The sequence below is a fragment of the Trichoplusia ni genome, chromosome 12, assembly GCF_003590095.1.
Source record: "Trichoplusia ni isolate ovarian cell line Hi5 chromosome 12, tn1, whole genome shotgun sequence".
Lineage (NCBI taxonomy): Eukaryota > Metazoa > Arthropoda > Insecta > Lepidoptera > Noctuidae > Trichoplusia > Trichoplusia ni.
In genome coordinates this window covers 10,986,096-11,010,310 of record NC_039489.1, presented here as the reverse complement: position 1 = coordinate 11,010,310, position 24,215 = coordinate 10,986,096, and the positions used below count along the sequence as shown (strand labels likewise).

Below are 24,215 nucleotides of genomic sequence, written 5' to 3'. Positions count from 1 at the left end.
ATTGGAAATTTTTCAATGGGACCATTTACTGTAGGTGTGACAAGTGCTAATTTATTAATTTCTTTATAATCGAAGTATTTTATCTTTCTATTTAGAAATTCTCTTGAATTATTACTTTTCACACATCGTCCATAATTAAAGTTGTCAACTCTCGATTTAACTGCGTTTTATCAATGATTGTAAATTAAACGTTTCCCACGCGATAATAATGTCTATTTGGCTATTTCTTTATAGCAGTAGCTACTAAAACTGTGTGTTTTATTGCAGTTGTTTGTTTCACATTAATTAAGTGTGAGAATTGTTATGGTTTATTGCTATCATTACTGGCCTGTTTTCCAATAGTAAGGCGTAGTGCAAGTTTTACCATCAGTTTCTTTATGATGCATTGCGTCGTCTAAGTCAATAACTTCATCATTAATTCCAGTACCTGTATAATTATTTGAATGACGACGGCTTTTTCACGGGTATTTATCGTTTTTCCTTTTTATTGCCACTAGCTGCCGCTTCCTGTCATGATAAAGAACGCTGGTTGGGTCCGAAATTAGTCGGGCAATCCTGATAAATATGCGTGAACATAATATTATTATATCTTTGTTAATTAAGTTACGAAATGAAAACAAATAATTTTAGCGCAGATTAATACTTCAAATATAAGTATTAAATTCAAAGACCACCTTAAGAAATTACGAACCCCATTAAATTTCAACCAAAGAAAATAACTTCAGCCTATTTGAGCAATTGTTTTTCTAGCAACGTGCATTCGAACAAAAGTATTGCTTCACGCAGTATAAGCACCATTAGTACCAAGTACCACTACCGACGTCGGTTGGTACTTTACAAATTCGTGAGCTCTTAAGTGTTGCAGTTCATGGCCTCATATTCATAGTAACGCCCTTGACCACCGGTCAAAATTATCGTCTTGACCCCAATGTCATTCTTTGAGTCTCGACTACTCAACGTCAAGAATTTTTTGACAGCTCCCATTATTAGCTGTCTCTCTCGCACTTATTGTGATAGGTACGTGACTGTTATCGATGTTTTTGTTGTAGTTGCGAAGTATTTCGATATCGCAGGTAATTTGTGGATTGACTTTCAAGAGTGCTTTACTATTGATTGGAGAATAACGTTGTATTATGGGATTGACTTCTGATGAGAAATTGTGTTATAATAGTAATTGTATAGGATTATATTTATGTACTGCGTGATGGCTTATAGTTGAAACCACTTTATCATTATGATTTTAATACTTTTTAATACATTTTTAATACTTTCATAAGGGAATTAGATTGAGAGTTTTGAGAACCTCCTCCTTTTCTTAAGTTGGTTAAAAATAACCGTCTCTTCAAAAATTGTCCTTAATACGATAAAACTTTTAAAAATTTAAAGTCTCCATGCTATTAGAAACAAATAAATACATCACACATTGGCTCAATATTTGTTGTACTGACAATGTTTGTCACATACAAAGATTGAAACATTACTTCATGCCAACCTCTACTCTGACCATAGAATGGCACGATACTTAAGAAGACGCATAATAAGTAATTAAATTCAAATGATCGTGTATTGAGATATATTAAGTACAACATTGAAACATATCTCTTAGTAATGATATACAAGGTACTAATGATTCATGTTTATTCAATAGCTGAGGCCTTCAATACAACCTGGTCTACAACTGTGCCAACACAGTTTGACATATGCTTAATATCTTAAGGTATGTTTCCGAGGTATACGATTAGTTGCAGTTATTACCACTATGATACTTTTAAGGTTAAAAGGGAAGCCTTTGACTGGCTGTGAACAGGCTTTATCACATAAACCAATATAGTTAAATAGTTAAAATTTTCAATGATCTTGTTCATCTTGAAACAACAAACAATCATAAATCTGATAGGTTGCGAGTCTTTACTCACTATTTACCGGCTTTTATTCTCATATGCAATTGGTTTTAAAATTTAGTTTAAAAAAAAGGTTTTTAGGTTTAAAACTTTCAAAATTTTAGCGGGTGCTGATTTTATTTTTCTTTGGTTGTGTGATTTTAAAGTCTCTGCGAGTCTTTTAAGACGCGCGTCATAGCCGAAGGTTAAAGTATATGGCATCGCACGGAAATGCTCCTTCCTAGAAACAAAATGTAAATCAGAAATGATGTTAGAACCATATGTGTCTTTTAATTTTTGTTTATTCAACGTTTTATTTAAACAGGTTGAAAGTTTTGGTGTGTGGGGAATGTAAATTAAAATACACCTTACTTGTTGGTATTAAGGGTCAAATTAGTGACAGATGTAAGGTAGTAGAGCAAATACCAATGGTATTGTTACGTTTATGTCTTCTTTTGTACCATTAATTTACCAAGAACAGAACGAAAACATGATGATATTGAAATTTAAATATTTAAAAAATCAAACTAGCTGTAAAACCTTTTTCAATCATGTTTAAAATCAACTTCAATTATAGTGATTGTGATCTTAACATAATAATCACATAAGTTGAGTATACTCTCGCTAAAAGGAGAAGACAAATTAAACGATCAAAACAAAAGAAGAAAAAAAGCACGGAATATTTCAAACTAAGCCCTAATTATGAACTCCAATTAAACACATCGCCGAAGCACTGTCATATTTTAAATAAAGAACAGCTTATTCAAAAACTGGGCAACCGCGAGTCTGACTCCGAGCGTAGGGTTCCGTACCATTATGTATGAAAACGTCGAAAATATTTTGTATATGTAATGGGATCCTACTTAATTTTTCATTAAATTCCACTTTTTTAGTATTCTTTGTTATAACGGCAACTACATCATCCGTGAAAACTTCAACAGTCAAATAATAATTGTGTATTTGCCACCAGAACATTTCATTTTTATTCCCTGAGAGTCCAACTAGGTTATACTCAGCAATCTACTTCTAGGTTAATGAAAAAAATATTAGACTGACGTACAAACAAGGAAGTCACTTATAGGGTCATACTTTACCCTTTGGTTACTTACCCCTAAAACAAACAATATGAAATTCAGACTAATATTTCTGGGGAACACCGCCATTTTTTCCAAACATTAATCTTCACTTACTTAGATATTCTTGAGGGTTTTTATTCGCAAATTTTAACGTTGAAATGAAGTTGCTTGCTCAGATATGTTTTCGTATTGTTTCGGGAGAAATATTACAGTAATATCTTAGACGGTACATGAATGGCGTGGATTATAACTTCGGTTCAGTATTTAATGTGAGCACTTAGTTAAATACGGTAAAGTATCTGGATAGAACTCAAAAGTACAAAGTCTTTGTCTGTTGTCTGCGTAAAGCTTAGTTGAGAAATAAGTGAAGAGTAAATTTTCAATTTATTTTATCGGGACAAAACAATACTTTTCTATATAAAACACACTTTATACAAAAATAACATTTTTACACGTTTTATATTCATATGCTACTACATTTCCCGAGTCGGCAAATAAAAGTAGATTATGGCATTATGCAAACTAGCATAAAACCTTCTTGAAACGTTGCTGAATGAAACAGTTGGTCTGCAAAAAAAGTTTCAATACATAAAACAATATAAACATATGACGTAACGACTGAGGACCGAACGCAATATGTGACAAAAATATGACTTGTCAGCAAAATAATATTGACCAATAAAAGGTTATTGGATAATCAAATAGAATTTATTTCGGGTCATTGAGTAATAGAACTACTATTTAATATCAGTTCTATTGTCTATTCCGCCATTTTAGGATTAATAGCTGTGCCAGCAATTTACAGATTTGAATTGCGAATGCTAGCTGGCTGGATTATGTTAAAAATAAATAACAAAATGACAGCAAATTGTACTCCATTTTCAAATAAGTTTATTTTTATTTTAGAATTCATCGCCAATGCGATTGGCCGCCATTTTGGTGACATAAATTGACTCTTTATTTTATAATATGGCAGGCTATTTTTGCTTTATTAAGTCAAGTTGACGTCAAATCGGTTGAAATGTGACAAGGTTCTAGCGTATTGGCGTAATTTGTAAGGTTATGTAGGTACGTAACAATGATTCTCTGGTAAGCAAATGTTGTTATTGTGAAGTAATAAAACGTTATACAAATTCACTGAGAATATGAATAGTCAATTTTAATTGTCATTCCGTGACCATATTTCAATGAATGAGCACGTTCGGCACATTATCTCTCGATATTTCCAAGAATGTTAAGAAATTTAGCTTTGTGCAGACTTTGATTCTTTTACGTTTATAAGAAGAATATCGAACTTTTAATATTATAGAAAGTTAATTGTATACATGTTAAAAATAGCTATTTTTTATTTTTATTTGTATAATTTGTTAATATTTAGTGCTCTCTAAATTCAAAGTTATTAACTGGAACTTAAATTTATCGTTGTGGTTATCCTAGGACAGAATTTTATCCACTTGTGGGACCAGCATTTCGTATTGTTTAATTTTTATAAATATTTGTATTGATTTTTAATTATTCTGCGTTAAGCTAACTCAAACTAACGTCCATTTCCTCGCAGCACTTTCTGCATATGTATAATAAAAAAAATACAAAATAAAGCAAACAAAATAGGTCAAACATCGTGTGTGGTGTCTATGACTAAAAGACCTCATAAAAAGTAATGACCACAGTTCTCACTAACCATAGACAACATGTTACCAAAATAAACTTGATATACTAATTAACGATGTTCTTAATCAGATTTATAATCAAATTAATCTTTACCTTGATGTTAGCAATAAAACTAATTGACAAACATAAATATATCATGATCTTGGAATAACGATAAGTTTATGTATTTTTTTAAGTTTCATTTACTAATATCAATCTTAAATATATCTTCTTATTGGCGTATGTGATGATGGTAGATGGAGTAAATTTATAACTGAATAGTGGCCAGGACCTGGACTGCGATATCCCGTTAGGCCATGGATAAGATGGGTAAAGGATTTAAAAAAGAGCAGGAATATCTCTTGCTGTAAGCGTCCAGGATGAATGCTAAAGTAAAATGTGATAAACAAAGGGAAAATCTAAACAAGACGTAGGTTTGATGTTTGATGACATAACGTTTATGAATTTGTCATCATCACTGTTTTCTCTATCTATTCAGAAAGTGAAGCTTAGTTTTAATGCACACAAGCTTTTCAAAGTATTTAACAAACAGTTGAATTATAATGCAACTATAGACAACTAAGTTACTATCAAAAGAATCAACTACATTAACACTGTAAATTAAAACAAGCTAAATTGACCCCATTTACAAATACTTAAACTATCAAATTAACACCCTAAACCCTAAAACATAAAGTTCAAATTTCCTTAAAAACTAGAATTTAAATATACAATGTATTAATTAATGACAATAATTATGAATAGTTGTGTATAGCATTTAAAATGAACGTTTGAATAAATTTTATGGGTTCATGTGTCATTTGACAGAAGTATTTGGGTCATAGACTACATCGGATCTATACGACATGTAATTTATGGTCCAATAAAAACTGAATTTTATGTCATTGATATCAATATGACACTAGGAATGAATTTCGTTTCGATAAGAGCGTAGTTGTTAAGTAGTCAAAGGAATGGTAGTATTTTATAATGTTTAAGGTACATCACTTATAAGATACTTGCAATGCAACAAGCTGTCTTTATTGCATTAAAACTTGAATTTTAAATAAGCATATTTAAAAAAAATGCACGTATTATAATTAATTAAAACATTTCTTAATACAGAAAAAGAACAACAACTTCATAAATAATAAAGTATTCATTCTAACGGTAAACAATTTTATTAAGTTGCAACACTGAAAAGAAAAATTACGAAACAAATAAGTAATTATGTAGGCACGTAACTTATATCGATACATAAAATAGTCAAGTTTAGTCGATTAAGTTGTGATTTCCGGTGTTGAACTCCACTAATTGGTTTAAAAACGATGATGTGTTTAATCGATTATGGCTGGATCGAATGCGGGTCGGGCCTGTTCATAGCGACGAGATTTTAGTTGCTTAAGCAATTATACGATGACTGACGTGTCATTTTCTTCCTAAATAGACCATTATCTAATAATTATATCTTGCGTAAGTTATTCAGGTTTTTGAATTGTGCAGGGTTTGTTTGGTTGAAAATAAAATGTAGGCTAAATTGAAACGCCTTGGCAAATGACCACTTAAAAGGCGTGAGGAAGTTAATAATTTATGATTTCACAGTTAAAACTCCTTTTATTCAAATTTTCAATTCATTTTAATCGTAAAATCGCCTTTAAATCGATTAGAAACTTGTATCGTATTCGTTCAAAATTCGAACTTAGAACCCTACTTATGCGTATAACTGGCCGTTTACAATTAATGTACATCTCTTTGCAAACATAAATAATATACATAAACACAAAATATTTTATCTAATTTACTTGACATTAAGGTCGAATTTGAAATGAAAGTGATTTTTATAAGTGTATTACTGACTAGGTAAGTTGATTGTAATAAAAAGGGAATTATATTTGCAAATGTAAAAGGCACTCAGGTACATTCAACGTTTGATAGGAATAAAATCTTTTACGTATGACGTCATCGATTAAAATCGAATCGAAATTCAATCGATACAAAAAACAATTTATCGATTATAAATTCGATGCTAATAACACTATTGTCAACAGCTTCCAGTAAAACCGAAGTCAAACATCTATAGCCACCATGAATTAACCTAGTAAACTTTATACCTAGGCTAAAATAATGCTCAATACTCATACATCCCACGCTTGTATTAAAACCTTAACATTTAACTGAGACTAATAAAGCCTTACCGAGAATCGTCCATTATTTCAGTGCTGCCAATAATTTGCAAGCACTTGGTTCACACATAAAACACTGTGCAGGCGGGCTCGGATTAAGAGCACCATACACAATCCTTGCTAATACAGAACGATTGCTAAGTTCTGAATTGGTATTGCAAAGGAATATTGAATTAATAATTTCGAAGCTGCCAGTTCACTAGCAATTGGAAAACGAATAATTCAGGAAATCTGTGACATTTAATTTTGAACGTTATTGAATGTGAGACAAATGAAAAATTTAGTTTCAGAATTTACTAGAACACGAAAAACATTTGGCAAGCAATCTCAAAGTAATGAAGAAAGATAAAAAATAACGCATGAAGATGACGAATGTACCTAAACTGTACATCGAAAATGAGAGAAAAAGAACCTTAAACCTTTAAAAACCTAGTTCCAACCAAGTACATTAATATATGACTGTGACTCCATAAGGGCCTACAATCTAGACGTAATAGATTTTTGCTACTTATGTAATATTTAGATTTTTTTTTTATGGAAATAAACAGATTTTTTTTTGATATATATATACAATGAGTCAAACACCAAAACAAAAAATAACTTAAATGAAACAAATCTTTCACAAAAAGTACATGTTTTAAATAAGGATCGTAAATAGGGTCACAAACCCCAAATAAGCCAAGTAACCCAAAATAGAATTAGATAAAAGTCGGCATCAAACCGAACAATTGCTTGTGGATATAAATCTCCGTCCAAGTAAATACTTGAGGCTATTTCGGTAAACCCCTTTTTGGTTTAGTACTTCATTGAATTGGAAAGTAAATACGATATATTGAAACTCTATTTAATCAATTTGTACTAATGGGGATAAAATAAGATCTCCCAAAAATACTTGGTTGGTTTTTTAATCTTAAAACTTATATTTTTTGCCGTCTCCTTTCAACATCGTCAAAGGTCCTGCTTTAAGTGTCTCTGCTACCGGTACTAAAAAACTATATTATGTCCTGAAATACTAATGACAATATGTCTAAAATATTATCGTCATAATTTTTTTAAATAATATACTATGAATAAAATCTTATCGAAGCATCCTAAATCGGGGCAAAAAATATTGAAATAAATGTAACACTTGAAACAGGAGGTAACATTAACGTCAAAATGTGATTGACATAACATAACACCGACCGTTTAGACCAGTAACGCCCAATCCAAGTCTCGAATTATACTGACAGACAAAAACCTCATTGATATTCAATGTGTGGTCCCTCGGACTTCAATTCGTAGTAATAAGTGACTGGACTAATACAACTGATATGACTCATGAATTTGGAGCCAAAATCCTAAAGACATGGTCTAGAAAGACTTCATCTTATCATACAGGGATAGTTGATCTAGGGGTATATTATCTGCGATTATAATGTCTGTAGTTTTGCGAATGAATTGTATGTAATTTCAATTACAAGAACTTACATGGTGGCTTGTCAGAGTTCAAGAACGCCAAACCGCCGGTTTTAAACAATCCCATGAAATAATCTCAATTTCCACACGGTGTTTCAAATCTACTAAGTACTAGAAAAATATCTAGAAACTTTAGATAATACCTTCTGACTGAAAATTGCTGCATTATACCAATATCCATAAAATCTTCGTTCAAGAATGGATTAAATCAAAATACCCAATGTGAGGGTACCTTAAATACAATAGCAAGCATTGATTTGAGATCAGTTGAGTTGCGTGGGCGCAGCCCTGTATTACTGCCTAGAATTAGCGCTAGCTTTATAGATAATGACCTTATAGGTGAAAGGATAGGATGAATGGAGCCATTGCGTGTGCTTGATTGATTACACGATGAAATTGAAACTATAATCATATGGGTGTTGATTGCAAAACCATAGAGTAATTTACATTTAATCGTGGTCATTAATATACGTTTTGTGTTAGATGTTATTTCTGTGTCAGATTGTCATGAAGGATTTTGCAAATATTTAAGTCACTAACTGCTTGTAATATCAGAATTATACCTTCTGGAAAATCTGGATGAAATAACTGTCGGTGTAAAAAGGGTAATTGTGGACAACCAAATGGTAGTCCACTTTAAGATGAAGTAATCGCTTCCAACGAAACACCACTCGGTGACAAGGTTATCCTACATTGGAAATCCGTTAATATCTTTATAAAATAGGTAATTTACCATTTTCTGGATGATATTTTTTATTATCATCAGCCTTATACAACCATCAGCTGAACATGTACTCAGTATTCAGGACAAACGAATACAGAATCTCAAGTTACGTAAAAGCTGAGCAGTGGAATCAATAATAATGAAAAATCTGATTGCCCGTTCATATTTGAATTGAGATTGGATAATAAATATTCAAGATTGAGAAGTCTTGCTTGATTTATTGGTATATTGACGTTTTTGATTTGATTTCTTCTTAAAGTTCTTAATTATAACATCTTTTGATAAATTATGTGGGTGTCAATCACTTTATGCTCCAGATTTGCATGTTTCATGTTATGTGATGTCATATTTATTATTGCGTATGAGGTTATAATATCGTACCTCTCTGTATTGGATTGTATAGCTCGGTTAGCACTTATTTCACTAAACACCTACTTGATTCTGATATAACCTATATTGCAGTGTTCTTATGTCATTGAAATTAATTTGAGATACAGTATGCAGGTATATCTAGAAACTGTGAATACTGATTTCTATTTAACTTAGCCTAGGAGAATAGTTCGTAATTGAATAGGACTTAGTTATAGGTAGATTTTTTTAATTTCATTATGTTTATAACAAAGCGAATGATTTTGAATATTAATAACTTAAAGGAAATTGACATGACCAACAATTTACAATAATGTCATCTACGGATGTTAAAGCTTCTGAAACAAAAATTTTAGTACGTCTTTCGTTCCTCCTATTCACTTGTTTGAAGTACACAAGTATGAAACATTATCATAATCTGCAATACAAGTTTACTCATATTACAGCAAACAAAGATATAGCCTCATATGATGCGGAACTGTATGAAAACAAAACAACATCGCCATGACTCATGAGATGTCAGAACTGTCATGGAATGCGCTTGACGCCGTTTGATTCTCGAGCTATAAATAGTACGGTTTAATGAAGAACTAATTGGTTTAAAGGTTAAAATGCTGAAAGACGTTGGATATGAAGACTGTGGTCCTGGTAGTAATAGAATAATCTTAGTGGTTTATACAGTTTTGCTGATGGGTATTTTGGAATAATTTTTAACCTGGTCGGTTTCTTAGGTTTACGCGAATGTTAGACATTGAAATGAAACTACTTTTACGGATTTTATCGCGGTTTAATTTTAGAAACGTCGGGAACTAAAATCTAAAATTAAACCGCGATAAAATCCGTAAAAGTAGTTTCATTTCAATGTTTTAACCTGGTCCTTAAAAATTTAAAAATCGCCTATAGATATCGCCCAAAAGATGCTGTTAGGTAATTGTAATGAATGATTATATTATCCTTTTTTAGTTTTCCTGACAAACCCAACCCAATATTATGAAAAAAGAACCGGTTGGACTGTTAGCCAACCCCAACATAGTTGGAAAAACGGCTAGGCTTATGAAATGAGGTGGAGAAATACTTCACATCAGTTTCGATCATGGAAAAGCAGGAAACACGGCATAAGTCATTTGTTTTAGGAAGCCGCTAATATCAGGCTGTGTCGCGGAATAAGCCCCAAAGACCCCATCCAGTGGAATCCGACATCAAGTAGCTGACTCATTCCACGCACGCGCAATAATTGCAAGTATACAGTCAACCGCAAGGGAAACACCACACACTACGAAAAGTGAACTCAACTGCTCTGTCATAAGGACTATTGAAGTTTGAACTACTCATGTCTGGAAGACTGTACTATCTTGTCATTTGGACCCGCATTTTGTTTATTTATCCAATATGGAATCAATGACACGGAATGATTATGAGTTTTTCGGTATCAAAAAAAGAGCAAGGAATGAAGTAATGGAGGTACCTTTAATGGTTTGTATTTCATGCCTTAATGATGATTTGCTAAATGTCTGTGTGTTATTACACTTGTATTTTGTAAGGGGAGTATTAAAAGCAGGTCGTTTTTGGTATGAGTTTTTAAGTGATGAACGAGAAACTTAATTATAAAGAAACCGCGATATGCTTTTACTGCTCTTAAATCAGCTATTGCTCCATTATGATTGCCCAGATATTCTAAGTCCAAACGAAGTGATGTAACCCCAAGAAAGATCATTGAAAAGTTACATAATGGACTGACATAAACTGTATAGTTTTTCAATGAAGAATTATTGGTACCCCCTGTTTATGTTACTGCACACACTTTGCCAGAAGAAAACCGTAATTTATTTTTTTAATTATCCTGGTATAGTATAAAAATAATTCAATTACAACCAAATAAAAACAAAAAAATATTTTATGATATTTTTTTCTAAACAAAAGACACTGCAGATGCACCATCAAACATCAAAACGTCAAATAATACATCAAGAAATGTAATAAACACAACAGAATAAACAGCGCACCATACATGCAGTTTTCCAATAACAAAACATTGTAAACTCTTGATAACAAAGCAGCAATGTACTACGAGTAGAGTATGACAATCATGACAATATTTACGCACCAGATAATCTATATTGTTATTCTGTATTCTCATATCCGACAATCGGAATTGAATGTTTGTTGCAAACAGTATTTATAAAGACCATTCCAATGTATGTAGATATGTGTGAATGGTGGACTATTTTTTCTGTAGTATACATGATACAAGCGGATCAGTAGATAGAAGAACTGTTCTCTTTGATCTATTCTAGAAATGACAATTGATAGTAGCTTTAAATCAGTTTTCGATTTAGAAAGATTTGATATAAAATCTACCGTTTGAATTAAGTGGAGTTGCTCATAATTCGTTCTTGCGAATTTTAAATTGAAATAGTGCGTCTATTTGACTGATATAATTGGCGAGACAATGGCACCTAAATTTTAGGTATATTTTTTGAAAAACTACGAAGTCCTGGAATACCTACCTATAGTAATTTTAACGAATAAAGATTTTTCTCTTTTTGCTGTAATTCTTTCATTTTTGATGATGGAAGTACCTATCCTTGGAATATACTCATGCAATTTCGAAATGTTTTCTATATGTAAAGTTCATATTATACTAAACATATTTCCAAGCATCTGCAGACATAGACAAAAGGTAGTTATAGCCAACGTAACCACAGCCAAGTTTAGGAGGTGCAAAATTCACCATTATACAAACAGTGTTGTTTTCATTGTTTTAGAGTGATTATAGTGGAATGTTAGTCCCTTGTGGAATGCCGGTGTTTAGCAATGTTCGGTAAGGTTCGGCGGCATATTGTCTTCTTATTACCTGTTTGGCTAATACGGACGAGTGTTCGAAGCTGGTTTTCGAGAATTCTGAATGCCTTTGCTTCATTTGTTTGTTTCTTATTGATTTCTGTTTGTTTGTTAACTAAGAATTGGTTTTGGAAACATTCTGGTATTACGATCTGTGGAACGTCGTGATTGTGTTTTTGATGGCTGGAGATGTAACTTTGTGATATTCCACATTTGTGTGGTTCACAAATGTTTGTCTTGAGCTTGGGTGTCTTTGCGCACGTGAATTGTATGTTTGTGAAACCCCACGCGACACAAGGATTTAATTGCAAGAGTGGTACATCTTCAATAGTAATGATTAAGTACACGAAAATAATAAATGATATTGATTAAACCATAAAACCTAAAATCGACCTTCGATTTATTATCACGCCTTGTTAACCAAACACGTGAATCAAATCAATCTACCGACGCTAAATATTCCGCATTTCATTCCTAACTAGATTCCTATTAAATAAAAAATCTAAGTTAAAAAAAACTTGTTATTCCAATCCTTAAGAGCAATTAACTAATTTGCATGGAGTTCACCAAAATCTGTAACGAATAGATTGCGTATGCCTATTGAAGACCGCAAATCGAATCGGTTTTATAATGCTGAATATTTATTTCAAATTCCTTTGTGTTGCATTAAATCATAAAACGTAATATGTAAAGCATTATAATAAGTACTAAAGGTATGAGTCAACCATAACAATATCAAAGCAACATAAAGATTCTAAGAAATTCCTGAGGAAAACCAGAACATTCTTAAATTGGACCGACTGGTCAATGGAAGAAATATGACCAAACATCATTCTGTTCTTTTCCATTCTGCATTTGTATGAAACCACTCATTAGTTATCTCCATAAATGGTATAGAAAATATAATGACCGATCAGGATATTAATATAAATATTTAATTACTAGAAGACAAACTAGAACGCAACAGGAAAATATTCATAAAAATGGATTATAATTACTGAACTTATATTACAAACGTCATTAGCAGTTGTGCATATACAAATACAAATAATCATAACTTGCAATTAACCTTCTATTTAGATTACTTAAAACAGAAAGTCTTGTAAGTCTATTTTTTCATCTAACAAAATAGAGAACACCTAATAACAACATTGTACAAATACTTACCGACAACTCGGAATCGAAAGTCATTACGGAGGCGGAAAACAAACGGACATAAGTGCAAAATCAAATAAAGATGGCGAAGAAAATCGATCAAAATGGTGTTCGTACGTGGAATCAATCGGAGGGAATTCGGGTGGGCGACGCTTTCGCTAAAGCCACTGATGAAGATTTTGGAGATATCATTATAATAAATGGTGGAGATAATGTCAAAGATGACAGGACGGCAGTAACTGTGGTTTAGATTATTACATCAAAAATGGTTCGGGATGTCAAATCACAGATCTGTAAATTGTAACTGATAAATAAGGTCATAATGTTTCCTTCAATAACCCTAGCTAATTTCAAAATACAATTTGCTATTCAAGATTTGATTTCTTAATATTCGTAGATAGAAAAGTCTAAACAGATCATAAGTTGGTGATGGTGAGTGGTGACTCCGAAAGTACAATAGTTTAAATAAAAACTGAGAAAAACATGTTTTTCTAGAAGACAACCAGGTTAAACGAACAACAAATAGTCAAACTTAAAACACAAAGGGGACAAACTTGTTCAATTATGCTAATTAAATATGTTTTTTCATTACCAAAATGTGGGTTTTGAGTGGCACAGATATCAACGGCTGTTTAAATTGTTCATCAGAGACAATTTTGGAAAAGAAAGCATTTTTCTACCTAAAACCAAGTTTTGTCCAAAACAAAAGAATTAATTTGTCCAATTAATTCTTTTGTTTTTTTTTGGACACACACAATTCGTGTCGAGACTAATTTCTGGAAATACCGAAACACGTAATAGGTTTATTGTTATTGCTATACATGATGAAACCGCAAATATATCTGATGTAATTTGGCGTGAATGGACACTGAATTTTATGTTGTTCATTACATTTTTGTTTCAAGCGCCGCGATTTATTTTTATGGTACAAGTCATTATTTTGTCTTATGTGCCGACATGCATTTGAGATTTATATATCTGGCTTAGGCTCTAGTCGCTCCTTGTAAAACACTGGTACCAAGCTGCATCGACCCCAACATAGCTGGCAAAAAGCTAGTATGATGGTAAAAACACGTTTTTTTATTTAAACTGGTTAAATAAATAGCTGTGTCATACCATATTTTTATTCCTACCATGACTAATACCACAAACACTTCCCTTAACAAACAGGATAAGCACACGACCTTAATCACAGCATTTGAAATGATCCTAATGAGCATGCGCAGATGCCCATGTTAGTAGTTTCTAATTCTGTTTGTATGACCATAAGCTCATTGTTTAACTTTAAATTTTTTTGTCCACTCAATTATACGCTTCGTTAAATCAAGAAGACAAAAGGACTTTTTGTGAGTCTTATAGGATTTGCGAATATAAGCAGAGAAACAACGAAACAACTCCTGTGGTATTCCCATAAGAGGTGCACATAATAACGGACTCTATATTCGGTTGTGTAGAGTTTAAAATTGATGATCCAGATTGCCAAATCAAGATATCAGCAAACAATTGAGTGTATCATGATTGACTTTATAGTCAGTCACGCCCAGTTTCTCTCGCGATTCATAAACAAGCTTGAGAACTTTATTGTCTTCGCCTTAAGGTTCAAAATTGATTTCGTAGATTGCATGTTTGTGTTGGTACATTAAAACATGAAAGCATTAATACAGTGAATGGTTAATAACGTCTCGATTGACATTAATTCTTCCTTGTTGCGCTTCTGATTTGCATAATCTTTGAACTTGTTCTTTTGAAAAAATATATCGTATGAATCATGTTGTGATTGCTATGCCATGGTTTTATATACTGTTGAGTTTTAAACAGGTATTGGATGAATTTTGTTGGAATGCATTTTTGCTTGGAAACATGCAAGTTACGTAAGCTGATAATGTTAGTACTAATGTACTCTAAATGCCTGTAAATGAATAATGTCAGTTATAAAGTTAGTTTTGTTAGCCATGATAAAAAAAAAATTCTTGGCGACGCCTTTGTTTTCAAACTAACATTTCAAAAAAAAAAAAATTTGTCACGCGTACTATTCTGCTATACAACTGGCAACTCTACCTTTCCAAGCGCCCGGCGCTAATGTCTATAGCTCATATTAAGACTTACAATACAATACCTTGAAACCTAACAAATATTGATACACCATACCACGCCATTGTTACAAGCAGTTCCCACAATTCAAATCATTGATTTACTACAGATGAAACAAACTAGGTTAAGTACGCTACAAATGAACTAGATAACAATTGAAGTGACGTCCTTCAAAGAAATAAAGGTATATATGGTAGAAAAGAATAACAAACTATTTGTATAGGTTTGTTTTATTTTCAGACCAATTATCAGATGAGTATGTCGTGTTTAGTTGAGTAAGTTTTGCTTTTAATCATTTTGAGCAAATATAATGCTTTGGTCATAGGTTATGAGTAATTTAGCAGTCTGATAACGAAATAGATTTTGTAGCTTTACAGAAATCTTATAAATAATTCTTTGACGTAATTTTTGTGCGTTTGCGTTTTTATAAATTCTTTAACATGATTTTATATGTCGAAATGTTTTTTTCGATCTGAGGCTTAAAGAATTTTATGAATCCGAGCTTCTTCCAATTTCTTATTTTATTTAATTATTTGTAAAATATATTTTATAAAAATTGTTCATTCAAAAAAATATCCTCAAAATAAGCTTAGTGCTTCAATAATAATTTTAATACTAGCTGCCCCAGCAAGCGTCATTTGTACAAAATTGTAGTTGTAAAAAAACGTGAACTTGGATGAAAAATAGATGTTGACCGATTCTCAATACCTATCCAATATGCACACAAAGTTTCAGGATTTCATATATTAGATGAAAGCATGTCACTGCGCACTAGTGTTTGTTTTCAAAAGTACATTTCAACGTAAATTCCAGTTCATCGTATACCGCGGTTCAAAACTCCTTGCATACTCAGAATGAAAACTATACGATACTATTTCTATGCAAATCTAATCTCCTTTCAATACGTGTGGGTGCAAAATGAAGTTTCTTATTTCTTCTAAAATAGAATAAAATACACTGGTATTATCTTTAAACTTTGCCCCAAGTTTTGCGATACGGAGGGCAAGGACAATAGGACCACACATTGTATTGATGATAATGAAGAATTAAAAATAGATTGAGATTAATTATGAAAGCAAAATCTGTATAAAATACAAATAAGTTTATTGTGCATGTGATACACAGATTTTGAAACCTTGAAACCGTTGTGCGATTAGTTACCAAATAATATAATATAATAAGAAAATATTTTTTACCCAAACCCAAATTAAATAATTATTCGAGAGGCGGTAAATTAATTTTTATTTATATTACTTATCTTCTAGCTTCTCAGTGTCTAAACCACTAGCTCTTAAACAAAACTCTACTTACAGCGAGATGGCGCTCTACACTGGTCCTAGCGGTGTCTCTTTCCCACTACAGCACTAAATATTCTTGAAGACCTGTGTGAACATGTCTTACACAATATTATTCGTGAGTTGATCATCAAGTTTCTATGTATTGTAGTAACAATGTGAAACTCTTTGCGTAGCACGAAATGCCTACAGTACGCATTGTTTGCTAGGCATGCAAAAGAATGACTTCTGATGGATTGCCGGCTTTGGTTTTATAGACAAGATTGAACACTTGAAGGTTTCCGAAGCAGCTTTTTAGTCAAGCGAGATTTGAAGTTATTTTCATTAATAAAACAAATAAAATAAAATGCGGACAACATCACATATTTTTTTCTGAACCCAAAGTAAGTTGCTAAAGCACTTGTGTTATGGAATTCAGATACAACGAAGGTCCCACAAACACCCAGACCCGAGACAATGTCGAAAGGTGATTTTTTACATTGACCCGACCGGGGATAGGGGATCGTCAGAGCTAGCGACACCTTTTTAGTCACTTCACGTGGTCGATGTTGATGGCGACAGAAAAGCTGCTTGTTTTCAGCCTAGCAGATAGATAGAAAAAGTTACATCCTTCCGCCTTTATAATACTATACGGGCATAACGTATACACAGTCCTGATAGGCATGCAAAACATGAAACGTTGCGTAACCTAGTTCTTACCATAAAGCAAAGTTTTAAATTACTTGTATAAAACTATGAATAAAACCTCTTTTTTTAATGCGAAACTGTCAAATTACATTATACTTCATTTACCAAGAGTACAGCCGTAGAAAACATTTAAGAATCGAATCAAAACAAATGACACTCAACTTCGAATTCGATTTAATCAATAAGTGCCGAAGTTTTATAGACATATCGCACACCAACGATATGTAATCGATTCAAATCGATGATATAACGATTATATCGATAAAGATATTAAACGATTTTAATGTAGCCTGGGTGGTCTGTAGCTTTTTGTTTTTTATTATAATTATCGATATCTGTTTTTATTATCACGTCCTCGATAACTTAAGTGGTATAAAATATTCGGAAATATAAAGACTCTTTTGATTGCTTAATACTAGTGGCCTGACAAATCTGACCATGCGGCAATGTCGTTTTTTATTTAGATACAATCTTGATTTGGCTTTGAGTTTTAGTACTTTCAGATCAACGTCGCGTCGTTAGACTGAGATGATTTTTTACAGGATTTTAAGAATGACTAAGGAAATTAAATATTTCTATAAATTTCCTAAAGGTGGTTTAAAGTTTCTTCATCACCACACTTGCTTGCTAAGGGTTAGCGATTCCAGATTTCAAATCATCGAATAAAAGAAGGATATATTGTGTTTGTCTTAGGTGTCAAATTTCTTCGAAACTGACCTAGCAATACACACAATACTTTCGCATTAATATTCTTAACGCTGGAGAACTTATGGAGAGGCCTATGCCCAGCAGTGGACTGCTATAGGCTGAGATGATGATGGTGATGATGATGAATATTCTTAGTCTTAATAAAAATTGTTTAGGAAGAACTCAACAGCTTTGAAAATGTCCTATTACCTACCTACTTTCTTACATTGTATTCGAACTAGCAACCTTACTCAAAGCAGTCCATTGAACCGCAAGGCCACATTGACATTTGTCATCGTAACCGAGAAGAAAAGTCATGTCGTAATAAAACAAACAACACAGTAGTCAACGCGAAATTGTCACTTTCTAATGTTCGCCGCCTTCTCACGTTAAGAGGCCGGTGTAAGCAGCGCGCAACTGCAATTCGACGCGAGCCAAAAATCCGACGAAACATTGCTATCTCTATCGGACTTCTCGCGGCGCAGCGCGTAGCTGTGTGCGTGCGTGTAGTACGTTTGTAGCGAGTCATTCATAATGACTGATAACCACTGCATTGTACTAATTTTGTTCAGTAAATGCTTTATTTTTGTCATTTAATTTTCGGAACCGTTGGTGAACACAAAAACCAGTAATGCTTTTTTTGGAAATTATTGTACGATGGCTATATCAGAAGATTTAATGATATTAGGTATCTTAAATCTAAAAATCTAATAAAATAAAACATGAACGAAAACTTTTCAATACAAACGTAATACCAAAAGACGGTATTTAATTTATCTAGGTTCCTATTAAACTTTTAGTTTAAAACGTTCACTATTACGAAATGCCAGCGAATTGCATTTCGTATATTTTAACACCGCTAACAGCATGTTTTCAACTTATTTTTTCTGTAATTTAATTCTTAATATTAATAATCTTAATATCATTTTAATAGGAACATAGATTATATAGTCTAGTTGCAGATTATCAAAAAATATTAGCGCTCTCGCATGTCTCACCAAAGAAAGATAGGTATACCAACATACCGTAACGCACGCATATTCACTTTATTCAAAACTAGCTGTCGACCGCGACTTCGTCCGCGTGGTTAGAAGATATAAGTTATAATTTATACCCGCACTATTTTTTTTTCCACATTTTCCATTGTATCTTCGCTCCTATTAGTCGCAGTGTGATGATAAACTAAATACTTTTGAATTTGGACAAGCAGTTCCTGAGATTAGCGCGTTCAAACAAACAAACAAACTCTTCAGCTTTATATATTAGTACCTATAGAAGTATAGATAACATTTATGAGCTTAAAAAAGCTTATGAGGATAAAAAATACATATATTTTGCTAATATAAAGCGCCTTCTCGTTTATAACCACAACAATATCATAACGGGCCGTGCAGCAGAAATCGTAATATTTTAATTTCGTTATAACTTCAGAACCAAACGTCCAATTTTAATTATTCAAAGATCAAATATTATCTACATTAACTGTACTTAGTGATGAAATAATTAATTTTGATAAGGATTAATAGCATGAGTAAAATAAACGCGTTTAAATGTAGAACAAAAAAAATCAAGATTTTCCAATAAAAAAAATGGTTATTGTACCTCACTCGACATAGATAGGTATAGTGTGTCGCGAACTTTTTTGTAGATATTTATAAGATCTACAATTACTTAGAACATTTTATGGTTCTATCTTTAACAGTTTAGGCAGGGTACCCAAAATAAGTAACTTCGACGACCTCCGTGGTCGAGTGGCGTACGCACCGGTGTCAAGGTGTCGCTAGCTCTGAGGTCCCGGGTTCGATCCCCGGTCGGGTCAATGTAAAAATTCTTATTTATACATTTTCGTTATGAAACTTATTTTTTGGTACCTAATAGGTAACAAATATTACGTAAGTAATCCAACCCAAGTTTCATTTTTTTTGCAATAAGAAAGAGTGCCTATTTTTTCACACTATGCCATTTTTGCATTAAATCTTTTTCCAAATATTTCACTCCCACCACATCCATGTATCGGCTAGAGGCCTCCGTCGACTCCGTCGTAACTCGCCTATACCTACGCGATAATCACCTACAGCGAGCGACAACTGTTACCAAGTTCCGTTTAAAATTTTAAAGTAGGTATGCTAGAGGCGGTTTATTTAAATATTATGTTAAACAGTACATACATTAAGGTTAGGTAATATTTCGTAAGTAAATAGTTAGTTAATAAAAAATATATTTATTACTAGCTTTTCGCCCGCGGCTTCGTCCGCGTCGATGTCGGTTATATCGCGTTTCCAAGAAAGAAAACTCTTCAAAAGTCCGGGATAAAACTATCCTATGTTCTTTCTCAAGGTCAACTCTATCTCTGTACCAAATTTCATTAAAATCAGTTCGGTGGTTTAGACGTGAAAGCGTAACAGACAGACAGACAGAGTTACTTTCGCATTTATAATAATATTAGGTATAGTAGGGATTAAAACGTTTTTTTTAAATACCTACCTTGTTAAAATTTTACTTTGCTTGTAGGTACGTACTACGTAGTAGGTACTGTGCCAAATTTCATTAAAATCAGTTCGTCTTCTTAAAGTGCTTACACAGATATAAAACTGACGGGCCTACTTTGACGGGCCTGTTGGTCTAGTGGTTAGTGACCCTGACTGCTATACCGGAGGTCGTGGGTTCGATTCCCGCCCAGGACAAATGATGTGTGATGAGCATGATCATTTGTTCTGGTGTCTGGGTGTAATTTATCTATAATATGTATGTATTTAGAAATATATAAGTAAGTTTATCAGTTGTCCGGTTACCATAACACAAGCTCTGCTTAGCTTGGGATCAGATAACCGTGTGTGAGTTGTCCCAGGATTTATTTATTTATTTATTATTTATTTATATAAAAGATTTTTTTTCTTTCTTTTTTGATAAAAACTATAAAAAGCTACTCCCGCACTAAGGAATTTAATCCATGTGTTGCGGGGCTTTCACAAACATACAATTCACATGCACAAAGACACTTAGCCTCAGAACAAGCATTCGTGAATCACACAAACGCTTGTCCTACACGGGGATCGAACCCGCGACACGTCGCGCCCAGTTGTTTAGGCGGGATAACCTCAACCGCTCGGCTATACGTGTAGTCAAATTGAATGAAAGTGTCAAAAAACCTTGAAAAATATTTTTTTTTGCTATTTATACTTGAAACCATAATTTCAAATTCAAATGCTACAACAAATACATTATAACACTCAAATTTAAAGTAAAGGAGAAATCCAATTAACATTGACAGAGTAGGTATTAATCTAGGCGCGTTATACCAGAGTAAAGCAGACAAAAAGTAAACAAAACCTATGTGCTCGCCCTCGCTCTACCCCGTCCAAATTATTAAATTTATTTAACTATTAATTTTAATTATCACTTATTACGTCGTCGTCAAAAATGAATCAAGGGCGTCGCCAAGGGGGGGCAGGAAGGGGCAGCTGCCCCCCCCTAGAGATTCTAAAAAACTTGCCAAATATCACGCAACCAAAGTCCTAAGTATTTGACTAGATTCGCTTGAAGTTCAAGCCTTGAACAATCATTCCCATGCGTTGAAACACGAATGAATTCACCAATTCCACTCTTAAGAGCCATTTCACAAAATGATTGCGCTCAAGTTTAGGTAAAAGAGTGCGTCATTGTCTATGTGTGCGTAGCGAATCACACGAATGCAATATAAACAGTGTAACATCAGTAACATGAGAGTCAAGACCGACGAAACAATCTTGAGCCGTTATTGTAATATGTTTTGGTAAAAATTATAGATTATGAAAAATTGAATATTTTATTTAGCGTAATGCGTTTACACATTACGCTAAATAAAATAAACAAAGAAACACTGATAGGTATTATGTAAAATATTTATAGCGAATGATACTTATAAAAAAATGGTTAAATAGAACACGGGGTGGATGTACAATGGGGCCGGTGTTTCCTTGTCGTCTACGTCGGATCAGATACAAAAGTGCTACCCTCTTCCATGCGGTTTAGACAGTTTCTCATTCTAAAATGCTAAAAAAATAACTATTAATTTCCGATATCTACGTATAAATCAATGTTAAATAGAAAAAAAGAGTATAAAAATAAATATATTTTACCAGACAACTGATATACCGACTTAATTATTGCAAACAATTAATAAAAAAATATATATAATTATTTTACAAAAAAAAACACATCTTAACAATATGTGAAAACAAACAAAATCTAACTTACGAAAAAAAAAAATACAAAGCGGATCAGAATTATGTGGTCGTAGTATAATATTCACTTTATTTCGTGAGCGCTCGTAAATCGGGACGACGGAAAAAATTGCACGGGTCCTTCCACGACGGGCGCTCGCGCCGTTCTGATCGGTACACACTTACGTTTAGTAATTTATTGTGATTTAGACTGATGTTCAAATTGATATTTTGACAAAATTTATGCAAATATTGTCAAAATAACTATAGGGTTCGATTTTCTAAAGAACATAAATTATTTTGGAATAATTTTATTTTCACAATTACTTCGTATTTCAACTAAAAAACACGTTTAAAAAACAAAATAAAAGTGAAAAATTGGTCGAAGAATTTATTTTTTTACTCATTAATGGTAATAAAATTCAGGAATCTATTTCATTAAGCGACTACAAAAATACATGTCTGACCCTGTATGTATTTTTTTAAACATGGTTTAAAAAATGGTTTGGCCATGATGAGTGTGCACCGAAAACTTATACATGGAAACTTACAAGATTTTAATAATAAAGTGGTCGAGAAGTTTACAATGAATCCCCGAAAATTATATTTTAATTAACCTAATATAAACAAACAACGACCATTATAATATTAAAATCTGATAATTAAACAAAATACGCTGTACGCTGTACACTTATTCAAATTCAAACTCCTTTTTATTCTATTTTTCTAATAAATATTATTATAACTTATTTACAAGTTTTTTATTGCATAGTCAAGAGCTCGTGCTCCTGTAGCTTTACACATTGGACTCTGTACTGTCACAGAATACCTACAATTCATACCTACTTTTCTCATTCATAGAGAATGAGAAAAGTATGAATTGTAGTAAGTAAAGTCAACTTGCCCCCCCCTGCGCCATCGGCTGGCGACGCCCTTGATCATTTACTTTATTTAACTATAAACAACAAAACAATCTTTTACATCGGTAAACTACCTAATAGTTATAATGTCGAACCCAACGCCAGCGCATGCCACGAGCAGTGCGTACACGCACACAAACATAGCGTGTCGGGCGTTGGTGAGACATGCGACAGCGATAATATGGTTCCAGATTTGTGATAAATTTGGTTGTGTTCCGTAATACCAAAAATTATGAATGAAAACTTATTATATGTCCACTTTTTTTTTGATAAATTGCAACTAGACTATATAATCTGTGTTCCTATTAAAAGGGATATTAAGAATATTAATGTTTTTAAGTACAGAAATATTAAGTTTCAAAACATGCTGTTAGCGGTGTTAAAATATACGAAATGCAATGCGCTCTCATTTCGTAAATAGTGAATGTTTTAACTAAAAGTTTAATAGGAACCTAGATAAATACCGTCTGTATCCGAATAACATAACTTTTAAGTCGGTGATATGTTCGTAGCGACAATGATTTTGGTATTACGTTTGTATGGAAAAGTATTCGTTCACCGCACCCTTAACATAATCAAATTATGTCCAGCGAACTTGAGAGACCGTACTTTCGTTGGACAAATATAGGGGTAAGGTATAGGTGCGATTGTAAGCGGGATAGGTGACTGAGAAATAAGTTTTGTGTGGTGTCGAAGTATGAATAGTAAAATAGTTTTGCTTACGTTTAAGTTTTTGCATTGTGTCGTAGCGTATTTTTTTTTGTTTCAATAATTATATAAGGAAAAGAAAAACAAGGTTATCACAAAATTCAAATATATCAAACATGTTTATACCCAAACACTGATTTCCAACCAATTATTCCCGGTGGCAACATTTTACACAACAAAAACACGGCACAAAATAAATAAAACGATTCCGCTTGCTGTACGACCTAACCCCTAGAGGCCAGTCCAAACATTACGAGAGAGAACAAAAAAACGGTGAAATTCTCATAAG

At 32.8% G+C, this 24,215-nt stretch overlaps 1 protein-coding gene across 5 annotated transcripts in view; it reads right to left on the bottom strand.

The window, feature by feature from the left end:
• LOC113499420 (rho GTPase-activating protein 7-like) overlaps positions 1 to 24,215 on the bottom strand; it is a 247,081-nt gene that overhangs the window by 154,454 nt on the left and 68,412 nt on the right. Inside the window, exon 1 of one of the 5 annotated variants that reach the window (XR_003401106.1) lies at positions 18,311 to 18,660. The exons of the other annotated variants lie outside the window; for them this stretch is intronic. The gene's annotated coding sequence lies outside the window, so the exon portion shown is untranslated. Of the gene's footprint in view, positions 1 to 18,310; positions 18,661 to 24,215 lie in introns of those variants that run through there. 5 annotated transcript variants of the gene reach the window in all.